Source organism: Pelodiscus sinensis, chromosome 3 (assembly GCF_049634645.1).
Source record: "Pelodiscus sinensis isolate JC-2024 chromosome 3, ASM4963464v1, whole genome shotgun sequence".
NCBI lineage: Eukaryota > Metazoa > Chordata > Testudines > Trionychidae > Pelodiscus > Pelodiscus sinensis.
The window spans coordinates 198,569,754-198,589,107 of record NC_134713.1 but is presented as its reverse complement, the minus strand read 5'-3'; the positions used below and the strand labels follow the sequence as shown (position 1 = coordinate 198,589,107).

The 19,354-nt window shown below is 53.7% G+C and overlaps 1 long non-coding RNA gene across 1 annotated transcript in view; it reads left to right on the top strand.

Annotated features, from left to right (window-relative positions):
• Positions 1 to 922: 922 nt before the first annotated feature.
• LOC142828096 (uncharacterized) overlaps positions 923 to 19,354 on the top strand; it is a 60,371-nt gene continuing 41,939 nt past the window's right edge. The window contains exons 1-2 of the long non-coding RNA XR_012903082.1: positions 923 to 1,157; positions 2,854 to 3,007. This is a non-coding gene — a long non-coding RNA (uncharacterized LOC142828096). The remainder of the gene's footprint in view (positions 1,158 to 2,853; positions 3,008 to 19,354) is intronic.

The window sequence follows — 19,354 nt, the reverse complement described above, 5'->3', positions numbered from 1 at the left end:
GAACAGTCCTTTTACTCACCCTAGCAATACATCATACATTAAGAAGCAATAACTTATGAGTAACATTTAAGCACACATTTGTCCTGACAGGGCAGTATTGTCTGCAAGGTTCATGTGTATCAATAAGCAATGCACATGCATTGGAGTGATACTCAAAATTAAATTCTGTTCTCTAATAGAATATTAGCTGTCAAAAAGGGCTCATTTCACTTCTCAGAGTAACAGGCTCTAGTCCTCTCCTTCCAGATTCAAATCCAGACTTCCTCTGGTAGCAATAACAACAAATATAATTTTATTTAAGTTTTCCCATTCTAGAAATGCTCCCAAATAACTACATTTTAGCTTGATGTTTGACCTGGCTTTTCTTCAGGTCCTGCAAAGTAGCTATAACATCAAAACTTTTGAATTCCTGATACATTAGGAAACTTCGCCTGTATGACAGGGCTGACACCTGAATATTCATACACCTTTACTTATATATATATGTGTGTGTGTTTACACACACACACACACACACATTTAAAAGAAAGCCTGTTTCTGCACTACTAACATAATTCTCTATCCCCATCAGTCAAATATTAATATTTTTGGGATTAGTTACTAAGTTATTCCCTTTCCCAGCAGTGTGGTGTGAAGGCACTTTCCACCAGTGTGGTGTGACAGGAACACTGTGTGAATGTAGATAATTAACAGAATGAGTGCCACCTACTGGTATATAAGAATGTGTCATTGTTCATAAATTAAGAGGTTCAGTTAGGGTTGGTCAGACCTTTTCTGCCAAAACAATTTTCAATGAAAAATCAGTTTCCAACTAAACAACATTTTCTGTAGAAGTGTCTGCTTTCCATGGAAAACTTTTTTTTTTTTTTTGTAGAAGAAACCCCAAACATTTGAAAACTGAAAATGTTGGCTGAGAGCCGAGTATGATTGGGTGGATATGCTGTCACAGTGCCTCAACAGTTGTAGTTCAGTTGCTTTATGAGATGGGTTTCTTGGCCAAACTGTAGCTCCCATTATGCACCATGGTCAGGGATGTCCATGATGTACCACCTCCCTTCTTCCAGAGCAAAGACTTTGGTACATCATAGGAAACATCAGAAACCCAGTCTGTAGAAGAGAATGGAATTATGGGACTCACAAACTACAACTCCCATGAGGTATCATGGCACTGTTTTCAACTCATTTTGATTTTCATCTGAAATACTTTCAACCAAAAATGCCACAAAATTTTCCATGGAAAAAGACTCCATTTTCAGACAAGCTCTAGGTTTGATAAAATTGTTTTCCTTGTGGATTGGTAATAGGGTTGCCAGATGGTTTAACTAAAAATACCAAACACCCCCTCCCCTCCAAATAGGGGGGAAAAATCTGTTGAGGAGAAAAAAGGAGGGGAGACCAAAGTTGTTGAGACAAAAAAAAGTACCCCGAGAGTTAAGCCAAAAAAAATTAAAAATTAAAAATAAAACAGCATGGCCCCTTTAAGAAAAGCCTTTGAAGCTTTTTGCCGGTGGCCATCTTGTTTTCCTGATCAAGCCAAAAGACAGCTTTCCTGCAGAACCAGGTAAGCAGGAGATCCTGGGGGGGGCACCGGAGGTTGGGCCTGGTTGCTGAGTATGTGTAAGGTTGCCAGGTGTCCGGTATTTTCGCCTCCTGGCAGGGAAAAAAAATCAGAAAATACCGGACAAAAATCAGAAAATACCGTTTTTTTCTGAATTTTTTTTTTAACCAGACAGAAGGTGAAAATACCAGACTGTCCAGGTCAATACCGGACGCCTGGCAACCCTGATTGGTAATGCTTTTCTGTTTAAGAAAACTTATCTTCAGATTCAAAGCTTTGGAGATCCAGAGTTCAATGAAAAAAGCTAGGACATCAAAGCATCTGATTTTCTGTACCATAATTTTAATATTTTCATTTAGCATTGGTTTCCCATATTTTCCAAGACACACATTGAGTTTGTTTTCCTTAATCCAGAAAGACTTGAGATCTTTTATTCCATTCTGATCACATGCTTGCTGTTTTACCTCCACACCTATAGTCAAAACTCACTTTTCTGATTATTCCATTTTTTACTAAAGGTTCATAGATTTTCATCAAGATAGATTTCCGGCCACATGGGACTACTATGTGGACATCTAGTCTCACCTTCTTCTTAACACAGGCTACAGAACTTGGTTCTTGCAGCGAGACCATAGCTTCTAGTTGAGCTACAGCATATAATTTAGAACGCATCCAGCCATGATTTAAAGACCTCAAGTGATGGGGGATCCTCCAGATCTCTAGGAAACTTGTTCCAGTGGTTAGTTATCTATATTGTAAATAAATTGTGCTTTATTTTCCATCTGAATTTGTCTAGCTTCAGCTTCTAGCCACTGGATCTTTTTATAAAAGTCTTTGCTAAATTTAACAGCTCTTTACTGACAGAAATCTTCACACCATGTAGGCAGTCATAGATAGTCAACTCTTAACTGAAAATGAGTGAGCTACTTTAGCCTCTCACAGTAAGGCAGATTTTCCAGACCCGTACTCAATCTTTCAGCATTTTTCTGAATCCTTTCAAATTGTTAACACTCTTTTGAAAGTATGGCTATGATCTTACTACGGCACTATACAGTGGTAATAATGCCTCCTTACTTCTACTCTGGATTCCCCTACCTATGCATCCAAGGGTAGCATTAGAAATGTTAGCCCCTACTTCACACTGTGAGATCATGTTCAGCTGGTTTCTACCATGACCCCAAGTCAGTGGTTCCCAACCTGTGGGTGGTGACCCCTAACTGTGTGTGCACACCATCAGAAGATGGGGCCACATAACAATCCCTAGTCTACAGAGAATGCCATTTTTCTCCACATAGCACAACCTTGGATGTACAGTGGGTGTGAGGTTACAATGCATGGAGAAAGCCATTTTGCTCTTCGTGACATCAGTGAACACCTAAAGACCACAGAAGTAAGGACTGATCCCCGGCTGGAAGAAGATACAGCCTGTGAAATGTATTGCAGCTAATGGTGAGACAACCTGTTTTGCTTTTAGAACTATTTGTTCTAAAGTTTAGGAATTAGATTGCAGTTTTGTCTTCTTATTTCTTTATTAGCCAATTCTGACCTGTTTTATTGTTTATCTAAACCAGTGTGTTTGATTGAAGTTTTTGGGAAACCTGGTTTCTGTAAAGGCAAATCATGTCTTACTAATCTATTAGAGTTCTCTGAAAGGGTTAACAAACGTGGACTAGGGGGATCCAGTAGATATAGTGTACTTAGATTTCCACAAAGCCTTTGACAAGGTCCCTCACCAAAGGCTTTTACATAAGTTAAGTTATCATGGGATAAGAGGGAAGATCCTTACATGGATTGAGAACTGGTTAAAAGACAGGAAACAAAGGGTAGGAATAAATGGTAAATTTTCGGAATAGAGAGGGGTAACTAGTGGTGTTCCCCAAGGATCAGTCCTAGGACCTATCCTATTCAACTTATTCATAAATGATATGGAGAAAGGGGTAAACAGTGAGCTGGCAAAGTTTGCAGATGATACTAAACTGCTCAGGGTAGTTAAGATCAAAGCAGACTGTGAAGAACTTCAAAAAGATCTCATAAACCTAAGTGATTGGGCAACAAAATGGCAAATGAAATTTAATGTGGATAAATGTAAAGTTATGCACATTGGAAAAAATAACCCCAACTATACATACCATATGATGGGGGCTAATTTAGCTACAACTAATTGGGAAAGAGATCATGGAGTCATCGTGGATAGTTCTCTGAAGACGTCCACACAGTGTGCAGTGGCAGTCAAAAAAGCAAACAGGATGTTAGGAATCATTAAGAAAGGGATAGAGAATAAGACGGAGAATATCTTATTGCCCTTATATAAATCCATGGTATGCCCACATCTTGAATATTGCGTACAGATGTGATCTCATCTCAAAAAAGATATATTGGCATTAGAAAAAGTTCAGAGAAAGGCAACTAAAATGATGAGAGCAGCGAGGAGTCCTGTGGCACCTTATAGACTAACTAAAGTGTAGGAGCATAAGCTTTCGTGGGCAAAGATCCACTTCGTCAGATGCATGTAGTGGAAATTTCCAGAGGCAGGTATAAATATGCAGGCCAGGATCAGGCTGGAGATGACGAGGTGGATCCTGACCTGCATATTTCTACCTGCCTCTGGAAATTTCCACTACATGCATCTGACGAAGTGGGTCTTTGCCCACGAAAGCTTATGCTCCTACACTTCAGTTAGTCTATAAGGTGCCACAGGACTCCTCGCCGCTTTTGCAGATTCAGACTAACACGGCTACCCCTCTGATAAAATGAGGAGGGGTTTGGAATGGGTCCCATATGAGGAGAGATTAAAGAGACTAGGACTTTTCAGCTTGGAAAAGAGGAGACTAAGGGGGATATGATAGAGGTCTATAAAATCATGAGTGGTGTGGAGACAGGGAATAAGGAAAAGTTATTTACTTGTTCCCATAATATAAGAACTAGAGGCCACCAAATGAAATTAATGGGCAGCAGGTTTAAAACAAATAAAAGGAAGTTCTTCTTCACGCAGCACAGTCCATCTGTGGAACTCCTTGCCTGAGGAGGTTGTGAAGGCTAGGACTGTAACAGGGTTTAAAAGCAAACTAGATAAATTCATGGAGATTAAGTCCATTAATGGCTATTAGCCAGGATGGGTAAGGAATGGTTCCCTTAGCTTCTGTTTGTCAGAGGGTAGAGATGGATGGCAGGAGAGAGATCGCTTGATCGTTACCTGTTCAGTAACAGGTCATCTGGGCCATCTGACATTGGCCACTGTGGGCAGACAGGATACTGGGCTGGATAGACCTTTGGTCTGACCCAGTATGGCCATTCTTATGTTCTCTACTTAAGCTATCAAAGGCTGGTACATAAACACTGCCCTATGTTGGACTTTCAGACAATCTATGAACTTGCATTGTTCAGTAGAGTGCTGGACAGTACCAGACACACATTTCTCGGGATGCAAAGCTATAGCTGGGAGCATGTGGGTGCCACTCTGTATTTATTCACGGATGCCTGGGAGGGCAGTAATGTAATCACTTGGGTGTGGGCTGTTCTGAAACAAGAGAGTTAAGGAGACAGCAAAGCTCTTCAGTTTAGACCGTATCTATGGAATGTCTCAGACAGTGATTCTGCACTTGCAGTTCCTTTTACAGATTGTTAGCCATCTACTAATCGAGTTGGTCAGCGCTGCATTGATTTCCAGTAGTGCCATTTTGAATCCGAATGTAATGAAGCACTAAGTCAAGTGCTTTACGAAGTTGAAGTGTAATCGGGAGCCCCTCAGCTAGTGTAACTGGAGTAGCAACAACATACACCTGCTATGGGTCTGCCCTATTACATCAGGATAGGTACCTGTGTTGACAAAAGTGTAATCTCATCAACAAATGGTACCAAATTTGTCTGACAACTTCATTTTCCAAGTTTTCTGTCCTGTGGTGAGCGGTCCAGCAGGAGAGAATGGAACGGACGCACAAACAACACACATCTTCAGCAAGGGCTTTGGTTCAGACCCTCAAAAGTATTTAGGCTCCTCACTCCACTGAAATCAGTAAGTGTCTGTGACAGGGTTTACAGCTCTACACTACGTCAAAAGGCAGTGGGAGGGTGAGACAGGAGCCCTCTGCCCTTAGGCACGGGCAAGCAGGGACCATACTTCTGGGAGAGCAGGATAAAGGGGGAATCAGCAGCCTCAGGCAGGACAAGAAAGCCGCTCCTGAGGGGACCTAGCTGAAAGTCCTGCCAGAGACTCCCCAAGAAGGAGGGAGAACCATGGGAAAGGGCTCCAAAAGGCCTCCGCTATTGGCCCCAGACTGTGGGGGTTTGGAATTGAAGACTCAGTCCTCTGGGACCATGCAGAAATGGTAGGAAGTGGGAGCAAACAAAGGCTGGTGTACACCGCTGCACTTTCAGGACCTGCATGTAGACGCAGTAGAGAGGGAGGACCTGGGTTCCCAGACCCACCCCAGAGCTTTGCCCTGTCCCCGCAGAGTGCAGGGCTGCGGTTACCATCAAAGAGGCCAGTTCAGCTAACCTCCTTCAGAATTACCAGAGAGGCTGGAGTCAGAAGCCCAGACCACTAGGCCTTATGGCTGAGCAGAGCTCTGCTGCAAGGTACCTGGGAGGAGCTGGGCCTTTGTGGAAAGGAGCAGGAACAAGGCGGGAAGGGTCTAAAGCAGACAGGCATGGAGTGGGAGCTGTAGTGCACTTGCACTACAGTGTCCATAATTGCGCTGTGAGATCCCACGCGGGGCTGTGTGAAACTGCGCTGAAACCCCCCTGCTTTCATGCTCTGCTGAAAGGCCAGGCTCTGCTGCCCTTCCTCACGCTGCTCCAGGCACAGCCGTGGCACTCTTCATGGAGCAAGGATCCGTCTGCTGTGAGCAGGGCTGCCCGGAGCTGGCCCAGCCAGTGCTGGGAAGAGCCTAGCCCGGTTAAATGCAAACGTGGTGTGAGGGGACCTATTCCCCATCCTGGCTGGGGAAGGGGTAAGACAGCGGGAGAGGCCATTAACCCCCGACTGCATCTGGCCGGTGAGCCAGGCTCAGGGAAGGATGAGCGGCAGCTGGGTGGTGCTATAAAGACAGGACATCTGGACTGGAAAGGGGCTTTATGAGCAGGATGGGAGCGCTGCAGTTTCTTGCTGGGCAGGACCTAGCAGAGCTAAAAACCCCATTGGCAGAAGGCTTGTTTGGAGACTCCTAGCTGGGGGGAGAACTGGCTCAATGGGGGAGGGGGATTGAACCCAAGAGCAGCAGGTGATTTTGGAAGAGCTCAGCAGGGCAGCACTTGCCGGCAGAGGAAATGCTGCAGGGAGCCTGCTCCCAGGAGACCTGAGCAGAGGGGAGGGGTGAGCTTTGGAGGAAGAATCCAGGGAGGCAGCAGACTTTGGCTGATGGTACTCAGGTCCTTGACCTGGAACCTAGTGTAATGTGAGGGCCCAGGATCCCCCTTGGAAGGCGGAGAGGCTCCCCCAAGAAGGGGAGTTTCAGGAGAGCTGAAAAGCCCGGAGAGAAGGGCTGTAAGGACCCAGGGCCCAGAATGCCATGGCCGGATGTCAGGACTGGGGCTGTTCGGTGCTGGACGCTGCGTTACCCGAGATTGAGGAATGGAGTTAAATCGTAACCTGCTGGAGGGCTGAGTTACGCAGGGAGGTGAGCAGCATGAGCCAGGGGAGAGCTGCTGTGCCCGGCCTAGCTGCGCCAGGAGGCGCCCGCCAGACCTCCCCTCCCTGTGGCATTTTGTCTTGTGACTTCAGCACATGTGGCATCAGTGTGCCTGACTGGAAAGTGGACATTAGTGGAACCACCTCCCCCATCCCCTTTCTGTCAGCCTTTCAGCAGAATCCCAGCTGCTCCATCCTCCTCCTGCTTACAGGGGGCCATGGGCAGCCCTAAAGCCCGTCATAATCCGCTGCTTTCTGCCACTAGGAAACAAGCCGATCCAGCCACACAGTCCCCTCCCTTGCGGAGGGACCGTTGTTCAGAAGGGTAGGGGCGAATCCAACTGCAGTCTGGATGGCTCCCCAGTGACGACCATTTGAAGAGGTGACAAGACCCTCTCCAGGCCCAGGCAGCTGTCTGTGGGTTCTCTGCAGCAGGGAGGCATGGTTCCCAACTGGGGGCAAGCTCCTGGCAATAGCTGTGTGGCAAGTGTGTGAACTGTCAGCCTGAGGACATACCCTGGGCTGGGGAAGTGTACTCTGGCAGCTAGCCTGTGCCTCTTCCTCCCTGCCCCCTGCCGGGAATGACACCCTCCCCCTGGCTGTGTTGACACTCTGGAATGCAAGTCACTAGGCTGCCCTCAAGCAAGTTGGGACATGTTAAAAATGGAGTTTGCAGTTTGCTATCGGCTTATCCTGGCCTCTCTTCGGCCTGGGTTTATTTCCGATGAACACAGCTGTTCTCAAGGCAAGCACCATGTGGGGAGGAGTTTTGCAAATCGATGCAATCTGAATCCAAATGCTCACGCAGTCCCCAGCCAAGTACAAACTCAGAGCTTCGCTTAGCTTCAACTGCGAGCTCTGTAGCAAGTTCTGCTGGCACTTTGTCTCCCTGCTACAACTGCTTTCCCCAGACTGGAGCATCACAAGCAGCTACAGAAAGCGGTAGCTAACTTGACAGTTTCTCATGATGTGCTGACCATGGTCCTTAGTAACCACAAGCAAAACTGACAGGCTAGGTACTCAGGGCCACCAGCTGCCTTCCAAGTGCCCTCTGTTCACCATTACAAACAGCTGGTTCACATGCTGCTTTCAGGTAATGCTGGTGCAATCCATTGACGTGTCCAGACCCGATTCGCTTCTCACTGTCCTCGGCACCAGTCCGTACACTTGTTCCTGAACTCAGTGGCGTCCCATCAGCATGAGTAGGGCCCTGCCCCAATCCCAGGGGGAATCCTCCATGTCACCGCAGGAGCTTCCCCTTTTTCTCTTCGTTATCCCCTATCCCAAGGGCTCACCTTTGGCCACATTGTTCTGTGCCTGTGAGGCAGAAAAGGTTTCTTTAGGAGCTAGCCACACCACTTCATGTGCAGTGCCAGGTTTGCCACGGTACAGGGAGCAGACACAGCTCTTGCTGCTGCAGACAGAAGACAGAAGCTAGAGTCAAGCTACTAAAATGGCAGGCCCAGTAATCTGTGCAGAGCCAACACCCTGCTAGGGAGCTAGGCGCCAGAGTGACCTGCCACTCAGTCGGCGCCTCAGAAGGGATGTCTGCCCTGTGAGAAAAGACCTGCAGCTAGCTTGCGGGGCTATAAAACTGCAGTATAGACCAGAGATGGACAACCACGATTAGTGAGCGGGCATCTGAGTGGGCTGCATGCAGGCGCACACCCCGTCTGTCCCCTCTCCTGTGTACCTCTCGCACTGCGGCACTGGAACCCTGCTCTACCTGCTCCCCCCTCCCTCCCAGCACTTTCAGAGCACCATGAATCTGCTGTTTCGCACTCGGTCTCTGTTCCTCACCCTCCCTCCCAGAGCTGGAATGCTGAGGAGCGGAGCATGGAGACCTCCAGAGAGCGACGCAACGGAGCACAACAGCCCTGTAACAGCCAGGGTGAGCTAGTGACCAGGAAAGCTTCTGGGGCCTCCCAGGAGCGCTGGGAAGGGTGACTGCTTCCTGCTTGTGAAGTGTTTAAAGATGTAACCGTGCTGCTCTAGTTACACGAGGTCGTTAAGCCCACGTGCAGGAGAGAAGCACCACGAGGAGGAGGAAGGGAAATGAAGTCAAGGGCTGTTATGTGAAACTGAAAGAGAATCAAAGAACGCTGGAGCCATGTTGGACTCTAGTGGTAAATCTCTCCTGGGCAAGGGTTCTAGGAAGCAAAGCAGCGGCTCTCTGGGCCAGGATGTAGCTCTCGTGGTGACAATGGAGCTGTGCCAACGTAAGCCAGCAGAGGTCCTGGCCCCTTCGTGGCAAAGCGCAGCTCCAGCTTGCTGTCCACATGCAAAAGAATTCAGGGCGTTGAGACTGATCTAGGCAGCAGCTTGTTTTCTTCCAGCGACAAGTCCCCAGAGGGGAAGCAGGAAGGAATGTAAGCAAAGCAGACAAATATAGGCTGACTCACAGGCTATTTATACCCTCTTGTTCCTGCCAAGCCACAGAAGAGACTTGCCTGAGGTTAGGACAAAGGCAAGGCACCATGGTGGCATGGGACAAGACCCCAGCAAGAGAATTCCAGCACCGGGGGACAGACTGCGGCTTCACTCTGAGCCTCGGCAGCGCGTGGCTCTGACATCCCAGGAGAAGCACCGAGAGCAGATTCTGGGCCATGCACTTCTCAGCCTGCTTAGCCCCCTAGCTGTGGGGCTTTGTGTGTTTGTGGAAGGAGGGTGCGACTCAGCAACACAGCGCTTCCTGCTGATCCGTCCGGGAACTAGCTCTTCCAGCTCCACAGTGCCCTCTTCCAGCTGGTTCTTAACCACTGTTACTGTCTTTTCCCTGTTCTCCACCATGTTGCATCAGGTCCCACATCCATCCTAGAGCATGACACCCCTTTCCCTGGGCCACACTCTGGGGTCCTCCTCTCCCAGGCAACCCCTTTGCCCCTAAGCCGCCACTTGCCTCAGTGACCCACTAGACCCTTCCCTCAGGGACAAGCTTAGTCTGAACCTGCCGCTTCATCACTGGCAAAGGGGGGGTTGCCTTGCTGCCTATTCCTGCCCTGGCTGCCCCTCTGCAGCCCTAAGACCTCCCTGGGCCCCTGTTGTTATTCAGGTCTGAGCTCCCCTGGTTCACCCTGCCTTTCCCAGCACTGCTTTGCCCAAGGCAACCCTGCTAGCAGAGCTGGAGTGAGACTGGCCTCCTCCTCTCCTGGAGCCCTCCTTATAAGGCCCAGTCAGGCCCTGATTGGCTACCTCAAGCCCCCAGTCCTAGCCCTCTCCCAGAGTGGTTTTAACTCCTTAGGTGCCAGTGTGGGGCAACCAATCCAACGCGGGCGGGTAGGCAGGCGGCGGCGGAGAGTAGACACCATTTTACTTCACAGGGTAGACTCTGTGCCATGTTAAATCACCTTTGTGCTGGTCCCAACTTTGTGGGGGGGGGGGGTGCCAAGGATGGGTGGGGGCACAGATAGCATGCCCTGTGATCTGCCAGGCTGGGGCTGGGGCTATGGCCCGCAGGCGCTCTGATGACACCAGGGCTAGGTAGGTCTCCAGGCAGGGCAAGAAGGTGCCGTACGTTATGAATCATGGGGTTACAGTAATACCTCCTGGCCAACCAGGAGCACGGCCCCTTGCGCTGGATGCTGGACAAAGAGAATGAGACAGGCCTGGCCCGAAGTGCTTACAGCCGACACAGCCAGGCCAGGCGGGGTCAGAAGGCACTTGCAGAGCGAGGGGTGAGTGCGGTGACAGCACGTTCTGTTGGCGCAGCTAGCACGAGACCAGTGCAGAGAGAGCGGGTGCAAAGGGAGGAGCCTGAGCAGGCAGGAGGAGGTGGTGGCGGGTCTGAAGGGCAGCTGGGAGTGACTGTCGAGGGTGGGGTTGACATCTCTGTCTGGGGTGCTGCTTTTGCTGCTCCAGCTGCTGGCTGGCTCCTCCCTGTAGGTGCTTTTCCCAAGCCACATGGCTGGGGAAAGGGGACATGGCAGGGTCCGAGGGTCTGTCTACACTACCCCGCTAGTTCGAATAGGAGGGTAATGTAGGCATACCGCACTTGCAAATGAAGCCCGGGATTTGAATTTCCCGGGCTTCATTTGCATAAGCGGGGAGCCGCCATTTTTAAAACCCCGCTGGTTCGAACCCCGTGTAGCCGCGCAGCTACACGGGGCTCGAACTAGGTAGTCGAACTAGGCTTCCTATTCCGAACTACCGTTACTCCTCATTCCACGAGGCGCACATGTGCCATTGGATGCCAATGGGATACAGTGTTACATAGCGCCGCTGAAAGTCAAGGGGTGTGGGCTCCTAAGTCACAGTGGGCAACAGCCACAGAGACTTAGGCACTTTACACCCATTGATCTCGGCATTTGGCTTTTATGCAAATCTCATCTTCAGCTCCTTAATTAGCTCTTTGATGTTTCCGTCTGCATGCCCAGGCCTCGCCCCCGGAGCTAGCTGCCAAGTGTTAAGCACTGAAGGGTTAACACAAAGGCACCAAACTACAAAAATCACCATTGTCAGGTGTGTGCGCTTGGGGCACTAGACACTGTTTCTTCAGCAACCCCAGGCTTTCTGGAGCTGCGGTGATCAAAATAAAGGAACATCGCCATCTTGTGTCACCTAGGAGTGCCTACTCTGCTTTTTCAGTCTGTGCTCCGCAGAGTATCACCAAAGTCTGGGTGAGAAAATGGGGAGATCATGGCAAGACTTTTGGGAGGGGCTGGTGGTTGGGGGAGCCGCCAGTTCTAGAAGCCCACATTGGATTGAGGTGAGGGACCAGACTTTGAGAAATGGCTGAACAGCTTCTCTCTGAAAGTTAGTCTGCTCTGCGGTGTGTCAGAGGGACCACCCCCCTCACCAGTCACGTCTGAAAGCCTTGGCCCATGATCCAGCCTGTCCCAAGCCGAGACCTGAAGCCGTGGCTGCAGCTCAGAGTGGTAGAGGCCCCTGTGCCTGAGTGAGCGGCTGAAATAAAGCAGCGGAACTCGGGCCTCACAGGTATTTCCATGTCTCGTGCTCGTTGATTTCAGCGAGAATTGGGGGCCTAAAACTCTTTGAGGGTCTGGACAGAGCCGGGTCTGAGACGTGGCACTGAGCCCTCCAGTAACATGTACTGAATTGGGCTGAGCTTTGGGACGTGGCACTGAGCCCTCCAGTAACATGTACTGAATTGGGCTGAGCTTTGGGACGTGGCACTGAGCCCTCCAGTAACATGTACTGAATTGGGCTGAGCTTTGGGACGTGGCACTGAGCCCTCCAGTAACATGTACTGAATTGGGCTGAGCTTTGGGACATAGCACTGAGCCCTCCAGTAACATGTACTGAATTGGGCTGAGCTTTGGGACGTGGCACTGAGCCCTCCAGTAACATGTACTGAATTGGGCTGAGCTTTGGGACGTGGCACTGAGCCCTCCAGTAACATGTACTGAATTGGGCTGAGCTTTGGGACGTGGCACTGAGCCCTCCAGTAACATGTACTGAATTGGGCTGAGCTTTGGGACGTGGCACTGAGCCCTCCAGTAACATGTACTGAATTGGGCTGAGCTTTGGGACGTGGCACTGAGCCCTCCAGTAACATGTACTGAATTGGGCTGAGCTTTGGGACGTGGCACTGAGCCCTCCAGTAACATGTACTGAATTGGGCTGAGCTTTGGGACGTGGCACTGAGCCCTCCAGTAACATGTACTGAATTGGGCTGAGCTTTGGGACGTGGCACTGAGCCCTCCAGTAACATGTACTGAATTGGGCTGAGCTTTGGGACGTGGCACTGAGCCCTCCAGTAACATGTACTGAATTGGGCTGAGCTTTGGGGTCAACCCGCCGAGCAAAGGAAGGGACGAAAGAAGCAGAGATAAGGGGGACAGGGAGACGAGAAGAACGATGAGTCCCCCGTCTTCCCTGCATGGGCTGGGCATGCAGAGCTGGTAAAGGGAGCTGGGGCTCCGTGTGCCTCCAAAGCAGGTAGGAGTGGGCAGGGAGATGAGGAACAGGCAGGGGCTTGGTTCCCCCCTCCCCAAAAGCACAGCCCAGTACAGCTCCTCTGGCATGGTTGAGTTGTACCGTACTGGCTGCTGGAAATGACCAGCCAGGGCAAACAGGCAGGGAACCTGTGCCTCAGACGGGTGTCTGGGATACTGATGACAGACCCCCGGCTGTTTGGCTTCTCTCGTGGTCAGGGGTGCAGTGTTATGGTGCCTCTGGTGGAAGGAAAAGCAGAGAGTCTGCATGTGCAAGGGCTGCTCTCATACTCAAAGCCAGGACGTGGGGCAGCTCAGTAAACATTGTACAGTAATTGTCTGTGCTGTCACGTGGTCAGCAGCAGCTGTGTGATGATACGGATTGCAGCACTCACTGGAGGGTGGGAACATGGGCCCATTGACAGTTATGGGAAGACTCACTGGCTTTATGGGCTCTGGATCAGGCAGGGTCTTCCCTTCTGGACCCCCAGAGAAAACAGCAGCATCTGTTCCTAGACTACTCCTGCCTTCTGAGTGACACGTGTTCACCGCTGCCCCGTCACCGCTGCACTGCGCTGGGGGGCGCTCTGTTCAAATCTTCACATTTGCTTAATCTTCCAATCTAAAAGTCCCTCAAGCAGCTCGACAGGATAAGCCTAGATAAAATGCCAGTTAAAATGAATATTCCTAAGCCATGCAGTGATGGCGGGACGCAGATGTTGCCTCAAATAAAACCCAACAGCCTTCATTTCACACGGTCTGTGTAGGCCCATTACAAGAGGAACCCCCCATCTTTGTAGAAATGCTCGAGATGTGTTCTCCAGTCAGTCTCTGGTACCCAAACCAAGATAAGCTCATTGTGGTCACATTTCTCCCCTCCCTCCCCCCCCCTTTTCTTTGCCTCCCCTCCCTTTTATGATTAGTTCAGCAGATTGTTTTAAATCCCAGGATAGAGCTGTGCATCTGGCACAGACAAGATGCAAGTGTGGCAGGAAATGTTGCAACCTAGATATATAACAAGGATGTTGTGGAATTACTGCCCACATTTGCCATGTGTCCATTCGGGATGCCCTCATGTAGAGGGGGCTGTCTCTGGCCTAGTGGGAGAACCGCACGCTCCTGTGGTACCAAACAACCCACCATTCTCTTAAATTGGGGTGAAAGGGACGTGATTATTCTAGAGTAGCCCCTCTAGGCCCTGTTGTCTTCAGTATTGTACAGACACTGTCCTTACCCCAATCACAGGGTCGACTCAGCACTGCAACGCCTCCCACTACAGCCCTGGGAATTCGCTCTGTCGGCGTCTCTCCCCATCTGCGGCCCACACTCACATTCCAGAGCCACGTTTTCTTCGGGACACGGCCCTCTGGCAGTGCCCACTGAAGTGCTCGCTCGTCCTCCTTCTGGGGGCTTAGAGACAGTCCTGCATCTCTGTTGCCACTGTGACCTCCAAGCCTAGCCCCTCTGTCTCAAGGGCACGCCAGTCTGTATGGGCCACGCCTCCTTCCAGGAGGTATCAGCACTTCTCCATTTCACCCGCCACTGCAGCCCCAAAGTCTAGCCCCTTACAGACTGGGCTTGCTCCAAGGTATCAGCCATGCCTTGGTGACAAGGTGTGGAGCAAAGGAGAAGGGGGACCCAGGCCCACCTGGGTCTCAGACCAGGAACCCTCTGGCAGCAGCCTTGTCCTGTCCCCTCTACTCCCCTTTACTGCCACCTCTTCCCTGGACCCCTACGCCCTCCTGGCCCTTGTGGCAAGGCCACAGCCTAGCAGGAATCAGGCTGGAGCCTGCCCAGCACTGCTCTCCCAAAGGTGCCTTCTCTGGGAACCAGTCCTGCAGCCTCCCTGATCGGGCCCTAGCTGTCCATTCGCTGCTGAGCAACTCCTTTTATGTAGCCCCAGCAAGCTACATCCTGACTGGCCAGGGCTCTGCGCAGGGTTCCTCCTGACTGTTTTAACCCCTTCCAGCCAGTGTGGGGCAGTTGCCCCTCCACATCCTCAGGGAGCTTCTTAGAACACCAGCATTAACGGTTTCAGCATCATCTAGAAGTCCTGGCTGTCGTGGGGGCTTTGCTAGGCTGGGTGCTGAGCATTGACATGCAGTGCGAGGGGCGCCGGGCGGGTGGGCCTCCAGCGCTGCCACGATAATACACGAAACACAGCACTGTAAGAAATTCAGAGTGCAAGCAATCCGCCTTTATGCCAGGGAAGTGGGGGGCTGGGCGGGTGAACCCCGCCTTCCCTAAAACCCAGCCCATTGTGTGGGGCTGTCAGGCAGCTCCCAGAGCCTGTAGTGCAGCAGAAGCCACGTCTTCCCAGGCCACCAGCACATAGAGTCACACCCCTGTGGATCCCACCCCACCCCGACCTGCTCTCTGTCGGTGCCAGCCCAGAGACCCTCTCTGGGGCACAGAGGCAGTGTGAAGGGAATGCTTTCCCTGTGGCCATACAGAGTGCCCTAGAGAGACGGGAAGTGGCATATGGAGGCCTTCTGCATGTGCCCCCTCCAAAGGGAATCACCCTGTGTGCACCCCCATGCCATGCCATGCTCTGTGCTGCAGCCCCCTGGCACGGTTCTGCAGCTCCTCACTGCCTTACAGTACAGAACACCTGGGGCTGCAGGAGATGGGCTTGCCAGATGGTTTAACAAAAAATACTGAACCCACCCACCCCCAAAAATGGGAACAAATTCTGTTGAGGGAAAAAAAGGGGGAGACTAAAGTTGATGAGCAAAAAAAGAGGGCGCTGAGCCTGATCCTGGACGGGGGGAGAGCTTGTACCACATCTTACACTGCTTCCTCCAGTTTGGGGCCACACACAAACCCAATGCACCCACCCTCCCCCTGAGCCAGACTCCCCAGTCCCCCATCCCAATGCACCCACCCTCCCCCTGAGCCAGACTCCCCAGTCCCCATCCCAATGCACCCACCCTCCCCCTGAGCCAGACTCCCCAGTCCCCCCATCCCAATGCATCCATGTCTCACCCTGAGCCAGACTCCCCAGTCCCCCATCCCAATGCACCCACCCTTCCCCCTGTGCCAGACTCCCCAGTCCCCCCATCCCAATGCACCCACCCTCCCCCTGAGCCAGACTCCCCAGTCCCCCATCCCAATGCACCCACCCCTCCCCCTGAGCCAGACTCCCCAGTCCCCCATCCCAATGCACCCACCCTCCCCCTGAGCCAGACTCCCCAGTCCCCATCCCAATGCACCCACCCTCCCCCTGAGCCAGACTCCCCAGTCCCCCATCCCAATGCACCCACCCTCCCCCTGAGCCAGACTCCCCAGTCCCCCCATCCCAATGCATCCATGTCTCACCCTGAGCCAGACTCCCCAGTCCCCCATCCCAATGCACCCACCCTCACCCTGAGCCAGACTCCCCAGTCCCCCATCCCAATGCACCCACCCTCACCCTGTGCCAGTCTCCCCAGTCCCCCCATCCCAATGCACCCACCCTCCCCCTGAGCCAGACTCCCCAGTCCCCCATCCCAATGCACCCACCCTCCCCCTGCGCCAGACTCCCCAGTCCCCCATCCCAATGCACCCACCCTCCCCCTGCGCCAGACTCCCCAGTCCCCCATCCCAATGCACCCACCCTCCCCCTGAGCCAGACTCCCCAGTCCCCCATCCCAATGCACCCACCCTCCCCCTGAGCCAGACTCCCCAGTCCCCATCCCAATGCACCCACCCTCCCCCTGAGCCAGACTCCCCAGTCCCCCCATCCCAATGCACCCACCCTCCCCCTGAGCCAGACTCCCCAGTCCCCATCCCAATGCACCCACCCCTCCCCCTGAGCCAGACTCCCCAGTCCCCCATCCCAATGCACCCACCCTCCCCCTGAGCCAGACTCCCCAGTCCCCATCCCAATGCACCCACCCTCCCCCTGAGCCAGACTCCCCAGTCCCCCATCCCAATGCACCCACCCTCCCCCTGAGCCAGACTCCCCAGTCCCCCCATCCCAATGCATCCATGTCTCACCCTGAGCCAGACTCCCCAGTCCCCCATCCCAATGCACCCACCCTCACCCTGAGCCAGACTCCCCAGTCCCCCATCCCAATGCACCCACCCTCACCCTGTGCCAGTCTCCCCAGTCCCCCCATCCCAATGCACCCACCCTCCCCCTGAGCCAGACTCCCCAGTCCCCCATCCCAATGCACCCACCCTCCCCCTGAGCCAGACTCCCCAGTCCCCCATCCCAATGCACCCACCCTCCCCCTGAGCCAGACTCCCCAGTCCCCATCCCAATGCACCCACCCTCCCCCTGAGCCAGACTCCCCAGTCCCCCCATCCCAATGCATCCATGTCTCACCCTGAGCCAGACTCCCCAGTCCCCCATCCCAATGCACCCACCCTTCCCCCTGTGCCAGACTCCCCAGTCCCCCCATCCCAATGCACCCACCCCTCCCCCTGAGCCAGACTCCCCAGTCCCCCATCCCAATGCACCCACCCTCCCCCTGAGCCAGACTCCCCAGTCCCCATCCCAATGCACCCACCCTCCCCCTGAGCCAGACTCCCCAGTCCCCCATCCCAATGCACCCACCCTCCCCCTGAGCCAGACTCCCCAGTCCCCCCATCCCAATGCATCCATGTCTCACCCTGAGCCAGACTCCCCAGTCCCCCATCCCAATGCACCCACCCTCACCCTGAGCCAGACTCCCCAGTCCCCCATCCCAATGCACCCACCCTCACCCTGTGCCAGTCTCCCCAGTCCCCCATCCCAATGCACCCACCCTCCCCCTGAGCCAGACTCCCCAGTCCCCCATCCCAATGCACCCACCCTCCCCCTGAGCCAGACTCCCCAGTCCACCATCCCAATGCACCCACCCTCCCCCTGTGCCAGACTCCCCAGTCCCCCCATCCCAATGCACCCACCCTCCCCCTGAGCCAGACTCCCCAGTCCCCCATCCCAATGCACCCACCCTCCCCCTGCGCCAGACTCCCCAGTCCCCCATCCCAATGCACCCACCCTCCCCCTGCGCCAGACTCCCCAGTCCCCCATCCCAATGCACCCACCCTCCCCCTGAGCCAGACTCCCCAGTCCCCCATCCCAATGCACCCACCCTCCCCCTGAGCCAGTCTCCCCAGTCCCCCATCCCAATGCACCCACCCTCCCCCTGCGCCAGACTCCCCAGTCCCCCATCCCAATGCACCCACCCTCCCCCTGAGCCAGACTCCCCAGTCCCCCATCCCAATGCACCCACCCTCCCCCTGAGCCAGACTCCCCAGTCCCCCATCCCAATGCACCCACCCTCCTCCTGAGCCAGACTCCCCAGTCCCCCCATCCCAATGCACCCACCCTCCTCCTGAGCCAGACTCCCCAGTCCCCCCATCCCAATGCACCCATGCCTCACCCTGAGCCAGACTCCCCAGTCCCACATCCCAATGCACCCACCCTCCCCCTGAGCCAGACTCCCCAGTCCCCCATCCCAATGCACCCACCCTCCCCCTGAGCCAGACTCCCCAGTCCCCCCATCCCAATGCACCCACCCTCCCCCTGAGCCAGACTCCCCAGTCCCCCATCCCAATGCACCCACCCTCCCCCTGAGCCAGACTCCCCAGTCCCCCATCCCAATGCACCCACCCTCCCCCTGAGCCAGACTCCCCAGTCCCCCCATCCCAATGCACCCACCCTCCCCCTGAGCCAGACTCCCCAGTCCCCCATCCCAATGCACCCACCCTCCCCCTGAGCCAGACTCCCCAGTCCCCCATCCCAATGCACCCACCCTTCCCCCTGAGCCAGACTCCCCAGTCCCCCATCCCAATGCACCCACCCTCCTCCTGAGCCAGACTCCCCAGTCCCCCATCCCAATGCACCCACCCTCCCCCTGAGCCAGACTCCCCAGTCCCCCCATCCCAATGCACCCACCCTCCCCCTGAGCCAGACTCCCCAGTCCCCCCATCCCAATGCATCCATGTCTCACCCTGAGCCAGACTCCCCAGTCCCCCATCCCAATGCACCCACCCTCCCCCTGAGCCAGACTCCCCAGTCCCCATCCCAATGCACCCACCCTCCCCCTGAGCCAGACTCCCCAGTCCCCCCATCCCAATGCACCCACCCTCCCCCTGAGCCAGACTCCCCAGTCCCCCCATCCCAATGCACCCACCCTCCCCCTGAGCCAGACTCCCCAGTCCCCCATCCCAATGCACCCACCCTTCCCCTGAGCCAGACTCCCCAGTCCCCCATCCCAATGCACCCACCCTCCTCCTGAGCCAGACTCCCCAGTCCCCCATCCCAATGCACCCACCCTCCCCCTGAGCCAGACTCCCCAGTCCCCC